The following is a 16,150-nucleotide window of genomic DNA, read 5'->3' on the forward strand; positions in this document are numbered from 1 at the left end:
TTACCATCCTACAAGATTGTATATCTGAGTGAATAACTGGGGATGATCCAAAATTTGATTCACTGAATGACTGTTATCACAAGTAGCACATTACATTAGTTGCAAAGTCATGCTAACATTGTGTATAACAGCAAACTAACTAATTTGTAAAAATTAAATACACATTGTGTCCAAAATTTAAGATGCCAGGTCGTACGAAAATTATGATGCAAATGTGTACATAATATATAACAACGTGTTCAACTGAATTAACAATGTGTAAACAAAAATCAACCGAAAGTAATCTAAACAAAAATCAAAATTCAGTACATACGTGACCATAAATGAATACATTGTAAAGTTATACTACAAACTTATGGACTACTATGAATATAACACATAACCAAAGCATTAGATTGAAGTAATTATGCAATAGGTTTCAAATGATATGGTTTGTAGTGTACAAGATAAAATACACCATGTACCAGAATAATGATACGATATTAAAACTAAACAACGGGTGATAAATAATTGTAACTTGTATGATTGAAAAAATAAATGTGAGCAAATAAATTAATAATGTGTAAAAAATTTTATCCAAATGTCTAATTATGTGTCCAAATGAAATTATTCATATTTCAAAATAAAGTAACCGGTGGTACATGATATCAATCAATGCGTACAACATATATATCAGTTTGTACACATAAAACAACAACATGTAAATGTTATTAAATGAAGAGATCTCAGTACTGTGTACCAACTAATATACACCGTGTACCAAAATTATAACACGATGTCAAAACTAAATAACGGATGATAAATAATTGTAACTTGTACGATTGAAAAAATAAATGTGAGCAAATAAATTAATAATGTGTAAAAAATTTTATCCAAATGTGTAATCATGTGTCCAAATGGAATTATTCATATTTCAAAACAAAGTAACTAGTGGTACATGGTATCAATCAATGCGTACAACATATATATCAGTTTGTACACATAAAACAACAACATGTAAATGTTATTAAATGAAGAGATCTCCGTACTGTGTACCAACTAATATACACCGTGTACCAGAATAATAACATGATGTCAAAACTAAACAACGGGTGATAAATAATTGTAACTTGTACGATTGAAAAAATAAATGTGAGCAAATAAATTAATAATCTGTAAAAAAATTTATCCAAATGTAATAACGATATTTCAAAACAAAATAACCAGTGGTACATGGTATCAATCAATGTGTACAACATATATATCAGTTTGTACACATAAAACAACAGCATGTAAATGCTATTAAATTAAGAGATCGCCATAATGTGTACCAACTAATATGTACAAAATATGATATTACTGTGTTAAAAATAAATAACATGTGATGAACATTCTATCACTAATATGTACACCTTAATAACCAATGTGTACAAGTAAAACATTAATTTGTAACACCTAAATAACTAACAGTGAACTATAATGCACATTATGTAAAATATAAAAATAACTACTTACTGTCACAGAATTATTCGATGACAAACATTTGCTTGATGTTTGGCTTTGGATAGGTTGATAGGATTCTGATGACTGACAAGAGAAGAATATACAACAATTCAGTCGGCTTATAATAGTAGAGTCAATTGAAATGATATAGTTATGTAAGTCCAAAAATAAGATTCGGTACTAACCATCTCAGGAGTGCTTGCCTCAAACAATCTAGAGTTCTTCTTTTGCCTATAAAACCTGTCCACCCAACTACGCAATATTTTCTTAGTTTTTCTGCCACTTCATTTCTTCAAACCAGTTGGAGTCACAAAGTGGCCAGCTGCATTCTATACCTGTATTTCTTTATATAGATCCATTGATGCACTATACATTTCAAACAAATATTATAACCAATTTGTGTATAATATCAGTATTTACATACTTTACAATCATATGTACACACTTTATAACAATGTGTACACTCTTTATATCAACTTGTAACATAACAAATGCATGTATGCCTCATACACTTTTACATAGCGTAAGGTTTGACAGAATTCTCAAAATCTATACATTGTCATCTATACCGTTTGTGTAGTTATTTAAGTTGGTCACATTGTTAAATTATTTTTACGCTTATGTTATTTTATTTGTACACATCCTCATTTATATTTTGAAATTCTGTACAGGATCTTTATTGTACAAGTTAAAGTTAACCATTCTCTCTAAAAGGATAATGATATACTTCTTATAATTTTTAAATCATGCTTCACTAAATAACACATTTATTACAATCAAATTACATATAATATTAGCGTTTTGCCTTGGACAGAGTTCACCATGCAGTGAATTTCAGATGGGCCGCTCACAAGTCTCGGCTATGCATTTGTTACTCGATGAATATCTATCTCAGTCATCCACTACTTAAATCGGCGTGTATTGTTGCTGCAGCGGATCTTCACAATTATCTTGTGCAGACCTCAGACAAGATGCCCATTTTGATAGGGTTTATTTAAGAGTTGGAAGAGAAGAAGACAAAAATTTATGTCTATGTTATGCGAAATAATTTGTTGAGAGGAGAAGAACAGAAGGAGCTTGTTGAGAGGAGAAGAACAAAAGGAACTACAGCGACAATGTATTGTGTTCAGAGAAAATCCACTACCGCCATTTTCTTCCCACATCTTTTAAGTTGAAAGAGTTTTAAAGCCCGCCAATCGTACCAAAAGTTGATTTTCAAATTTTGATTTTGAATTTTTCATACTCTTAACGGCCAGACCAAACAGAGTTAAAAGTTAAGCTTGTATTAAAGCAACAATCCTCTACACTCATCTCCATTTTGTTCGATTTCGTTTTGGCCGTTGATGATGGGCCCACCACATCTTGGCCATGAAAAGTTTATGAGCGCTCCCGCTCCAGCCCCTCGTCCATGTGCCAAATCTCGAACTTCCTGGACGTGCAGAGTTCAAATTTCGATGCGCCACACTGAGTTGCACAGAAATTCAGTTAAAAATCACGTCTTTAATCCCTTTTCACTCCAAGTCCCTACAATTAACATTAATTACCAAAAATAAGTTTAATCTACAAATTAACGCAATATTTGGTAAAATAAAAGGGAGAAACAATCATAAAATTAATAACAAAAATGTAACCTATCAATTTCCCCCACACCTAAATTATGTTTGTTCTCAAGCATATCAAAACTCAAAAACATAATCAAGATAGCAAATAACTCACAACCTATCATACTAGTATAAACATCCTACCCTTTCAACAACTTTATTAAAATTTGAATGCACCAAACTCAACAAGCCTTACAAAGGTCCGAACATGCGTACTCGCCACTAAATGGTGTATAGGGTATAACATAACTCTCAAATTGATACCATGGAATGACTTTACCATAAGTTTGCTAATATATCACATCTCCACTACCAATAGTGAATTCAATACAAGAATCGAAGGGATTTTTATAAGGTTGTAATGGGGTTAGGGTAAAGGGCAAGATATAAAGGTAAATTGAGGCGTAAACATGTTAAGGGAATATCAAGAATTCATCACATGAAAATTTCCTCAAACTCAATCTTTCAAGACTTAGCACTCACTTTCCTCAACTTGACAATTATAAACATTTTTCAGCAATTTGCTTCTACTACTTCAACACTTATGCTCTCTCTATTTTTTAAAAAAAATTTAAAATTTTTTTTTTATTTTTTTTGCTTCTTTTTTATTTTTTGCTTTTCAATATTTTTACAAATTTTTTCTTGATTCCTCAGCATATTCAAACATTTGTGGAGCATCTCACTTACTCAATTGCCTTGCAGCAATACATACAATTTTTCATGCAATTCAATTTAGGTATCTCTTTAACACAAGATTCGAAAAGAAAGTCAAACAAAAGGTCTTGGATAACAATTATGATTTTTGAACAAATAAAAGGGGTAAAAACTTAAATGGTGTCACTAACGGTAAACAAAGTAAAGGTTGGTCCTTTAAGAAAGCCAAAAGTGGTTAAATCCTAGGTGCCTTTGTCATTTTCATGCATCAAATTCAACCAAAATGCGGTCTTGACATGTATAATAGAGTGAGTTTTAGAATGACACAACCATGTGCGACAACCACTCAACAAATGAAAAATAGAGTAAAACATAAATGAAATGTTCATTAATAGGGTTCAACAAACTCACAAAATGGTTAAAATTTGTCAAATTCAACACATTCATCATTCAAATCCATTGCCAAAAACGATAAAATGCTCAACTAGTATAAATTTGCTACTCATTCTTGCATCTTGATTGCATATATTCATTCTAGCCAACATAAACTGTTAGCAAAAAGAAAAGAAAAAAATGAACAATTATTTCCTAGCTAGTAGTCCAAACCTCTCCCCCGTACCTAAATCTTACATTGTTCTCAATGTAAGAAATAAATAACAAAATAGAAAAAAAGGGAACAACGACACTTCCCTGAACGTAGAGAAGGCATCACATGGCTACAGTGAGGGAGGAAGAGGTGGATCAAAACCCACATGATGGAAATAGGCAGCCAAGTTCTGTGTCACGTGGTTGGGGAAGAAAAAGGAAAGAAAGAAAAGGAAATGGAGAAAGAAAGAGGGAAATAAAGGAAGAAAGAAAAAGAAAGAGAAAAAGAAAAGGGAAAAAAAATTTCTTTTTTTTTCAGATTTTTTTTACCCCGCTCACTAGAACAAGATGCAGACACTCCGTAAAGGGGGAGAATCTTCTGATCATGAAGTTGGGGTATTTCACACAAGCGCGACTTGAAGGCATGGTCACAACTTATCGATCAGTAATCTTTTGAAATTTTTGAACATGTCTTTAGAACTAATCAGCTAGTTAGGCACGGGCATGGCATGTATGGTAGTAGTCTTCTGTCCACTAAAACATCAAAACAAAAATTAAACACACAAAATACTAGAAACCTAAGATAAAAATATTAAAAATGAACTTAAAATTAAATTAGATTGCCTCCCAATAAGCGCTTTTCTTTAATGTCTTTGATTAGACATTACCATGTCTGTTCAAGAAGGATAAAATCTTGTAACTCATTTCAATATTTCATCTTCTATGTAATCCTAATAACCTTCGTAAGTAGAGTGATTTTTAAGCACACGAGTTACTTTCTTCCATGGTGTAGTAGATGGCGCCAAACAAGTAAGCAATGATGTTAATTCTTCACTCACTTCTCCATCACGTGTAATTATCAATTCAAAATATTTGGTCATCTCAACTCCTGACTTATTCCTATCATGAAACTAAAAACTTCTGGTATTACAAAGTCAGTTTCACTAATTGAAATTACAAAATAAGAGTTAAGAGAATATTGGCTAGGGAATGGAGGGGGTGTCACCACATTTGAAAATCGTTCACTGGATTCATTTACTAGAGTGATTTGAGGTTGCAGTCTCATTTCTTCCTCTTCAATTTCCTTTTCAACTGCATCTTCAGATCCTTCTTCTTGAGACTCTTATAGTTCCTTGAAATTTGTTGGGATAATTGCACTCTCATCTTTTGTACGGTCGATAATGATCTGTGATGGCAATTCTTCATAAATTTTAGAAGCCAATTGCATCATTTTAGATGCCATCAGACACAATTGAATCGCCAAATTTCTAATTTCCTTCTCTGTCTCCTGTTAAAATCGATATATGTTAGTAAGTAGTAATTTCATTATTTCTTCAAGGGACATACCTGACTGATAGGTTGCAGTTTTATCATTTATTTTATTATTAATTTTCTCTATTACCTGACCTGATGTGGATTAATTGTTAGATTTTACTCACTTTTGAAAATTTGCGTTTATTACAGGGAGTAGAACGAAAATACCACAACAAGTGCCAATGTGACAGTTATCGGGAAAGGAGTTCAAGTAGCTGCCCTTATCCCAGGGGCATTTTTGGAAAAAGGGAGCGTTTCCCCTTTTGGTACTTGCTGAAGAAGGAAGAGACGGAACAAGGGCGGACTCTCTTTTCTTTCTTCCTCTGGGCGCCATTTAGTGAGGAGGCCGCGATTAGATAGGGACTAATGTAGCAGAGGACAAACACAACTTTTAGATTAGCTTTTCTTTGACTAGTCTTCTTCTAGGATGTCAGAAGCAATTGAAGAATTGAATCATTCCCTGTAGTTTTTCTCTTTGACTTTAGCCTTTTGTCCTTAGTAGTTTTCTTCTCGTATGTAGGGACAATTAGAAACAAGCAATCACGCTTTGTAGCTTTGCTTTTCTTTTCCTGATTGAAGCGAATTGAATGCTCCCCAATTTCCGAGACAATGGCCGTGACTATTGCTACAGCTTTGTAATGGTTTTTCTCATCAATGATGAACTAAACCCCTTTTCCTAGTCAAGGAACAACGGATGCTTTGGGTCGCCTAAAAAACTGTGAGATCGAATTAATTTCATCTATTCCTCTTGTTTATTAGTATTTGCGTATTCCGTGACTATAATGCTTATGGTTGTTTAATTAATTGATTATCTTGAATTCGGATAGTGAATTAATTTAGTAACTTATTGTCAATCGGGGCATTAAATCCGGAATTGTTTAATTGCCTTGAAATGGTGACAACTGGCATTTGTGTCAGGGAAATACGCGGGCTAACTTGAAATAACCCTGATAGTGCATTATTTGGTTAGAATAGGACTCCTCTAATACATAAGGCAGTTAGAGAATTAAATCTTACGGGCGTACCTAGGATTATTTCTTAATTAGAATAGTGGTTAACGGGTGTACCTTAATCACCGACACAGCAAGGAGGGGCTAACTGTCATCGCTTGTTTGACAGTTATAACCTATTTATTAGTAAATAATTGGAATTGCCTTTGTATCGATGATCGATTAGGTGAACCATTGCTGAAGTTATTTCTTGGCTAGACCTTTAATTATTATTACTTTGATTTTAGTGAATTGTCATTTAATTTTTATTTGGTTAAAATAGGGCTCCTCTAATACATAAGGCAGTTAGAGAATTAAATCTTACGGGCATACCTAGGCTTATTTCTCAATTAAAACAGTGGTTAACGGGTGTACCTTAATCACCGACACAGCAAGGAGGGGCTGACTGTCATCGCTTGTTTGACAGTTATAACCTATTTATTAGTAAATAATTGGAATTGCCTTTGTATCGATGATAGATTAGGTGAACCATTGCTGAAGTTATTTCTTGGCTAGACCTTTAATTATTATTACTTTGATTTTAGTGAATTGTCATTTAATTTTTAGTTGGCTATTTTATTTTTAGTTGAATTGCTTTAATTGTCATCCTTTATACAAAAACATCCCCCGTGTTACTTTGGATTTCAAAAGAGATAAATATCCCCAGTCCCTGAAGATACAAACCTACTTGTTCTGTTTATAAATCAATAATTATTTGTGAAAAAGTCATCCCATTCGGGTATATCGGATCAAGCAAACTCTTCGGGAGTAGGGTGAATCAAGTAATCCATTGCACACCTAGAGTCACTGCTCCAGTACTTGGAATCGGGTTTTGATTACTATAATTAGCAACTAGATTTATTTTATTATTACACATGCATCGACAACCTGTCAATTTTTGGCGCTGTTGCCAGGAATTGGCGTTAGTATTTATTTCTTTTTAAGGTTATTTTTGTTTTAATTTTCTGGTATTCTTCTAGTGTATGCCTCGTTCTTCTCGTACAGGTGAGTTAATTTTTTACCCTGAGATAGAGAAGACCGCGCGGAGAACACGAAAAGAGACCAGACAGCTCAGAGATGAGCAATCTAGTGCTGCATCTCATAGACTTGATCCAGAATTTGAAGCAACAAGTCCGTTTGGTGATATTTCGAGTGACTCGGATTGAGAAGAAGTGACTATAACTAATGCAAGAACACTAAGGAAGTTGGCGGCACCTGATTTAATCAACAGCGCTTATGCATTACTTTTCCGCATTTAAATGATAACATATCGTTTGAGTTAAAGTCTGGTCTAATTCATTTCTTACTATCTTTCCATGGTTTACCAGGTGAGAAGCCTTACAAGCACTTGCAAGAGTTTGATGTCGTTTGCAATAGCATGAAACCCCCGGGGATTACAGAAGAACAGATAAAAATGAGGACATTCCCCTTCTCCTTGAAGAACTCTGCAAAAGACTGGCTGTACTACCTACCACCAGGTCGCATCACCACGTTGGACCAGCTGAAGAAAAAATTTTTAGACAAATATTTTCCTGTATCTCGAGCTGCAAGTCTAAGGAAGGAGATATGCGGCATTAAACAGCATTCAGGGGAATCGCTCTATGATTACTGGGAGTGATTCAAGAAATTGTGCATCAAGTGCCCTCAACACCAAATAAGTGAGCAATTACTCATACAATATTTTTACGAGGGGCTACTCTTCAGAGACAGGAGTATAATTGATGCTACAAGTGGAGAGGCATTGGTGAACAAAACTCCTCGAGAAGCGTGGGAGCTAATTGAAGGAATGACCGAGAATTCGGAGCAGTTTGGTACGAGGGAGGATATCTTAACACGCAAAGTGAATGAGGTAGGGACATCTTCTATCTAGTAGCAGTTGACTGAATTAACATCTTTTGTTAGGCAACTAGCTGTAGAAAATGCATCACAGGCCAAGGTGTGTGGGATTTGCACTGCTATGGATCATTCTACAGAGATGTGCCCAATGATTCAAGAAGAAAGTACGGAACAAGTGAATATGGCTAGCCATGCGCCTGCGCCAAGAAAGTAATATGACCCGTATTCGAATACCTATAATCCTGGTCGGAGGGATTATCCTAACCTCGACTATGGAGGAAATAGGCAGCCTAATTTTGCACCAAATAGACAGCAAGTGCATCAATAGCAGTATCAGCCTCGCCCGCCACCACCCCCTTCAAACTCAAGTTCGTCCATGGTGGAAATGATGAAGCAATTAATTGCTAATCAACAAAAGGCAGATTCTGACCTACAAAGTATAAGGAATGAACTGGGATAGATGCAAGCAATGCAAAGTCAAATGAGGCAAATGGCGATAGCAATTAGCTGCCTAGAATTCCAAATCCAGGGCAAATTGCCATCTCAACCTGAATTGAACCCGAAAAACGTAAGTGCGATGACCTTAAGGAGCGGGAAGGAAAAATCCATCTGCCCTCTATGAAAAAATCTGAGAACTCGTGATCCGAAACATTGGCTAATCGCACTGACAAAGACCCTAACTCTAACCAGTTATCAAACCAGAAATTCAAACTCCCCGAACGAACCACAAAGGTGATGTGTTGCTCAGCCAATTCCCGCACCTAAAGCATCTTATGCCACGTGGCTGAAGCCCCCACTGACGCACCCACCATACTCGGATGAGCATTGGAAGCGTATTTAGCCATCATAATATTAGCCCAGAGAGATGAGTTTTGTCGATTCCGCCACTACAACTTCACCGAGAAAGCTTTCACCACATCTAGCATGCAGCGGAAGCCTACCCCACCCTCCTCATTAGCAGCGCAAAGCTCCTTCCAAGAAATCCAATGGCGCTTGGGATCACCCCCAACAGTGCCCTAAAGAAAAATAGCAAAAAGCCTCTCCACTGTATTTTCACAAATTAAACAAGTAAAATGAATGAAAGGACCATAAAACCTTGCTTAAGTAAATCAAAACTCTAACCTTATTTTTTTTCCTTTTGTTAGATTCTTATTTTCAAGAAATTTCTTTTTTTGGCTTTTTTCTTTTACAAAATTGGAAAAAAAAATTATATACATACCCTACATTTGGCAAACTTTTAAGAGTGGAGTTGAACTTCTCAGAAGTAATTGAACGAGCTGGAGGCTAGTGGCTATTTAGAACAAGGCAAGGACAATTCTTAGGGAAATTGTTTCAAAATTTTAATAGCCAGAATTGCTAAATATCCAAAGTTTAAGTAGCTTACAGTTGTGATAAGGCCATATGAATATGAAACCATTCACATGTATCGTTCATCAGAATAGTATTTGGATTTTTGCATCCCTCTTAAGAAATTGTTGAAATTGTCTCAAACTTTTAATTACTATATATGGGCTAAAATTCAAATTTGTAATCATAGGACTATGATAATGCCATGCAAATCGAGACCAACTGACATATACTGTTCATGTGAATAGCTTAGACAATTTTTAATCTATAATGATAAAGTTATATAAGCTGTTCATGATGTGTTGTAAAATTAAAAACACGTTAAACTGTGATGTACTAGCAACAATTGGTGCCCCTTACTCTATGCCTACGAGGCCAAAATCAATAATGGCAATATAGCGATGCACATGTATGGCTGTTATTCTTTTTTTTTTTTTTTTTTTTGTCTGACAGAGGGAGTATCCGGGCCATCGATATAGCGATGCACATGTATGGCTATTATTCAAGTCATTTAATTTAAGCTTGGCATGTGCTCTTTGTTGAATCCCTCTGCCTATCCAATCAATGCCTTACTTACAATTGCTTCTGATTCTCAAAAGCAATATGAGAATCCAAAAACATCAATCTTGTTGCTTTTTGATTTAGCATTTTTTGCATATATGAATGTAAATCACTATTGAAAAGAAATTGAGAACAGAAAGTAATTTTCATAGTTACAAAAGCTAAAATTAAGTGTACTTACTTGATAATCGTTTGAGAAGGCCCCAAGTCCCATTTTGGAAACCAAGTACTAGTGAAGTTTTAAGGTACTATAATCAAATCATCAGCGTTTCAATAACAGATTATTGAGTGCAATGCACCTATACTTTCCAAGTGAATAAAAGGGTAACTCACTTGACTACCCCTGTATTTATATCCTTGTCTTACTTCTCCCACTTAGTGTTTTTCTTTTGCTTTTCCTTCTCCATTTGTTTTACTTCTCTTTCTTTCCTTATAAGATATGCAAAACTAATTGAATCGTAAAACTTTGATGATCTTTTAACTGCATAAATGAACAAGTTTGTTAAGCATTTGCAATTTTTATTGTAAGCGTCTCGACTTCTCATTGATTAGACAAGAATGTAGTGTATAACAAAAACACGATATATCCAAATAGAAGAATATAGCCTGTAGTATATAATGAAAACATGCTATATCGGTCCTAGATCAAGGAAAGCTATACAGTATCAAAATTAGAAAAAGGAATGCTTAACTCTCGAATTAGTTTCTCAAAAGAAAAAAAAAGGTGGGGGCTAAATACACATCCTTATAACCAAATTGACCAAAAAGGCCACAGCATTTATGGGGCTTGATAGAAACTTTTTCAATAAAAAAAATTAGCCTTTTATAAGTGAATATAAATGGTGCTAATTTAGATTTAAAATTTACATCATTATGAATGGTCTTAAAATTCTGACATTTTTTTCATTCACTTTGATGGCATTTATTTTTTTCCTCTTAAAAGAATGTTTTTATGTCTTTTTATAGAGCAAGAGGAGATGAGAAAAATTTTTTTAATTGTGCTAAGAAAATATTTTTACCTTTTTGGCACAATGTACTTCAAAACTATGCACTGAGATTGTCCTATGTTGCGTATTTATAGTTTGATGATTGCTTTATATGTGCCCTTAACTGTTTGGGTTGCATCATTGCACCACAAAGGGGTGACTATCAAAATCAACATGCATGTTGATGACTTTGAAGTTATTGATTGGTAGTCACTTTGGAATCATCATCTTGGATAGCTAAGTCACCCTTTTAGAATACTCACTCATACATGTTGAATTAGTTTTAAACAAAATCAAGATCTTTAGATCCGGGGCCTTTTCAGTGCAACTTTTTGTCCTGTCCATCCATTCATGCAATTCTTATAACATTGGGTGTAAAATTGTATGACTTTCTCTAAGTGTGAAATTTGTTAACTCATACAACTAATTTATGATTATGCTAAAATTGTATAAATTTACATCAAAAGTCATAAGAATTACAATAACTGGATTGAATTAGACAGAATCAACTAGAAAAGCACCTCATCCAAGATTTTTTGGTATATGGAGCTTGTGTTGTGGCATATAGTCTATTGCATGATTGAGTTAGTCTAACGCTCTTCCAAAACTTCGTTGTTTTTATGTTTCAAAGTGTGGCTTTTTCACAACCTTATTAATCAATATTGAGTGCCTAGATTAATTTCATTTGTTCTACCTTTAGTGAAGATTTCAATGGCTTCAAACCGTATTTAGATTTCATTTTTTCTTTATCTGTTGCAAGTCACACTTGTCTATTAATTAATTGCAGTTATTCAGTTACAAATGGCCATCCCACCGTGAATAGTTCGGCTGAGAAAATTGCTTCTAATAATTTGGCATCGCAATAATAATGCAAGTTTGGATGGATTGATGGCGCCGATTCTGCATAATCTTGGCCTGGAAAAAAAATTATGGTTTTGGCCTGATAAAGGGAGACACTTACGAAGTTTGAGTTGATCATGGTGTAGTTCCTCCTTTTCTTGGACTTCCAAATTGATAACTTTTTTTATTTTTCTAAATTGAGGAATCTTGATTTTTTTTCTACCCATTTCTTTCTTTGTTTGAGAAAATGTTAGATGCTCTTATAAATCCAAGGTTTCACATGCAGAATACTTTTTTCGAAAAAAAATTCTAGGAGGAAAGACGTTGGATTAAGAAGCAGGTGGGGGCATTAGAATTTGTATTTTGGACCTCTAATTTACGAGATCCCAACTTTGACCACTTGACCGATCAGTTTCATACGCAGAATATGAATCATCTTCTGTTGCACTTGTTTTTTTTTTTTTTCATCTTCAGTTTACTGTGAAACTCACGAGTATCTATCACTGCAAAAGTACCATTTGGTTGCCAATCTACATGAACTTGATATTAAAACAAGAGACTCCGAGTTCAGGATGTTTACGTTCTAGTCATATCAACAAGATAAGCTAAGCCTAGACAAATCTTATTTATTTTCTAGTTCTTATATTAAAGTTCATAATAGTTTTGTTATTTATTTTCAATCGAAATTAATTTTTGTGAGAGAAATATGAAGTAAGGAAAAGGGGCAAGATCCCCCTCCTTGTGCCTAGTATTCCTAACGAGGTAAAGTACACTTTATCCTTTATAATTCTAAAATGGATGCATGAGATTGGACTCACTAATTAATCTAGATTTGATAAAGTCTTAGGTTCCCAAGCCTTCAGACCAAAGGCAAAACGGTCAACAATTCCAAGGCTCCAAGTCGGTGGTTCAAGTAATCCCTTAGACACTGCTATGTATATGCCATGTCACCACCACCATATCCAATTGAATCGATTCTAATCCTAATAAGGAAGAGTTGTTTGACAATCACTAAAAAAAATGAAGGGTTAAACGAAAATAATGTATACATGTATGAAGTGCTCCTTCGAAGGAAGGGATTAATACAATTAAACATGAATGAAGGTTCCACAGTAACATCACCCCGACCTCAAATGGAAAAGCACAATAAATAGTACAAGTAAATAATTGAAAGCAAATAAACAAATAATCATCACATATACAAAGTGCGAGAAGCGAATATGAGTGTGAAATGCAAAAAGTCCGAAAAACAAAAATGCAAGCTAAGACATCCCAGTGCGACATGTAAAAAGTAGAAAAGGAAAAACATTAACTAAACTTAGTGCTTGGACACATTAGTAATCCCCACTAGAGTTGCCAAACTGTCACATCCCATTTAAAATAAAAAGATGGTGTTAAAAAATGAATTTCTTGATTTTAAAAAGTAAAAGAAAAAGGATTTAAAATGGGACTTTGAAAAATGCAACGATTTGGGTCAAAAAAGTAGTCTTGAAAGGAATTTTAGAAAAAGGGATTAACCACTTGGTATTGAGTTTATGCGTACTATGTCATCCAAAAATGATAAAAACTCCTTTTAGATGACTCCATATCTTCGAAAATAAGAGAAAAGAATTCACGAGTCACGATTGAAAAAATGGAAGACAAAGGTTCAATCAGCTTGAATCTAAGGCATCCTTTTAATCTAACAAAAGTTAGTTGCGAGGTTTAGTCAAAATTTTGCTAGTGTAACTCTCAAATTTATCATATTTGAATATTTTTATATGAATACAAATCTAAACTTAAATGGGACATTGTGAGGGATGAAATGTCCATTCAAGACTTAATTGGTACTAATAGCATTAATTACAAAACCCAATAATGATCCTTTGAATGGGTCACGATGAGACTCCAAAAAAAGAAAGTAATAAATAGAATATATAGGTGCAAGTGTCCAAAAAAAGAGGGATGCAACATAATGGGTATGGAAGACTAAAAAATTGTGACAAAATTTTTCTTCTTATAAAGGAGTAAAAGTGTGTTAAGGCTAGAAAAGATATACTCGTCTATTTCTCCTATTCAAAGGGCAACTCTTCTAAATTAGACAAGCAAATAACTAATTTATTTTCTAATTTCCTAAATGAGATGCTAGTTTAAATGATGTGGTCCATGCATATAGGAATAAGGGAATAATATAACAAAAAAATATCATGCAATTGAGAAAAATAACCTAAAATAGAAAAAATACATGAAAATGTAATGAATGACACACAAAAGATGAATGTAACATATGAATGATCTAAGTGTCTAGCATTGGACAAACCCATTTCTACAATTCTCACAACCATTGAACTAGTAAGGAAATAGAGAAAGAAGTCACAACCAGCATTGAACTAGTATGGCAATGTCACACGTTCATATTTTAGAGTATAAATAAGCAAGCAAGCACATAGGAACACATAAATTACTTTGAACATGTAGCACATAAACATAATATCTAAATGCAAAATCCTAAAGAAAGCAAATAAAGCACATAAGCACATAAATGCATAAGCACACAAAATCTAATTATTACATTGGGGCCCTAATTATAATCTAAAAGGGGAATATAAAAAAAAAACCTATCTAACCATCTATTACATTTGCTATCTAATTAGATGTCTTGCAAAAGAAAATAAAACCTATCTATTACGACTTGGGTATTAGAGTACATTCCAAATAAATATAAGACTTGAATTAAACAAATAAGCATAGAAATGATTAAAATCTTAAAGTAATAAATAAAATAAAAACAAATAACATGTATAAACATGTAGGAACACATTTTTTTTTTAGTGTAAGCAGGAGGACTCGAACCGAGACCTCTTGCTTACACTCCCTCTCCCCGTACCACCCAACGCATCTCTCCCCCCGCCCTCACATGTAGGAACACATAAGAGTACATCATTCTAATTACACATAAGAGTACATAATTAGAATTTAAAGAATAACAGGAGTACCTCCATTTTGAAGCAGTGACTAAATGAGAGGAAGAAGAGCTTTTTGTTATTCAAAATCAACAAAAATGTCAAGACACCAATTTCACTGACAATTAATCAATAGAGATAAAAAACTTAATTCATTAAAAAGAAACTCACTAACGTTGCAAAACAAATAATAAACTAATGTTCCAAAATGAATGACGGATTAAAGAGCTTAGGACAATCTTAATGATAAAGGCAACAAAGAATCATGGGGGCTAAAGTTAGAAAAATAAAAATATGTGGGTAAAAATATAAATTTTAAAATCTAAGGGCCAAAATGCAAATTCTGCAAAAATCACTTTTTTTCCTAACCTTTTATTCATAATCTACTCAAATTTAGGCTAATTAGACTACCAAAGTGATTTGCAAATCTACAAACAAAAGATTATTCATACTAGTTTCTAAAGTTGTTAAATTAAAATCCTAAACTTAACAAATTTACTTAAACCCCTAATTATACCTGAAAAGTCAGAACTAATTCACCAAAATACACATAAACATCATAAAGAAAGGCCAGGACTCAAAAAATGAGAAATTATATCCAATTTTTGCAAATGTTGAAGCCCTAGCATAATTATGCAAAAGTTAGGGGACAAATTATAAATATTTTTTATGGGCTTAGATGAAAGTCACTGAACATAACAACACAATCAAATTTTCAGAAAATTAAAGAATGCCTAAAACACACGAAATATCTAAAAGTACATAATAAAAGAAAAACAAAGGAAAGATAAAAACAAAATCTTGGTCCATATCTTTAACCCAACCTTTAACATAACAAAATTGAACATTCGGCTGAGGCTTCTGATCCAAACAAAAATATCTAAATGACTCTAATCCAATGAATGTAAGCCCAAATAAAATATACGAGTAAGTCCAACTCAAAACTAAAGTAAATTAAATTTAAAACCTAATCAAGGCTATGCTCTGCCCACTGATGAAGTCCAAATTTTAGT

General features: G+C 33.6%; 1 non-coding gene across 1 annotated transcript; it reads right to left on the reverse strand.

The window, feature by feature from the left end:
• Positions 1-8,174: 8,174 nt before the first annotated feature.
• LOC113705098 (small nucleolar RNA R71) lies at positions 8,175-8,281 on the reverse strand. Its single transcript, XR_003451746.1, has one exon. It is a non-coding gene; the product is annotated as a small nucleolar RNA R71 (small nucleolar RNA).
• Positions 8,282-16,150: the final 7,869 nt, after the last annotated feature.

This window comes from Coffea arabica, chromosome 8e (genome assembly GCF_036785885.1).
Source record: "Coffea arabica cultivar ET-39 chromosome 8e, Coffea Arabica ET-39 HiFi, whole genome shotgun sequence".
NCBI classification, from domain to species: domain Eukaryota; kingdom Viridiplantae; phylum Streptophyta; class Magnoliopsida; order Gentianales; family Rubiaceae; genus Coffea; species Coffea arabica.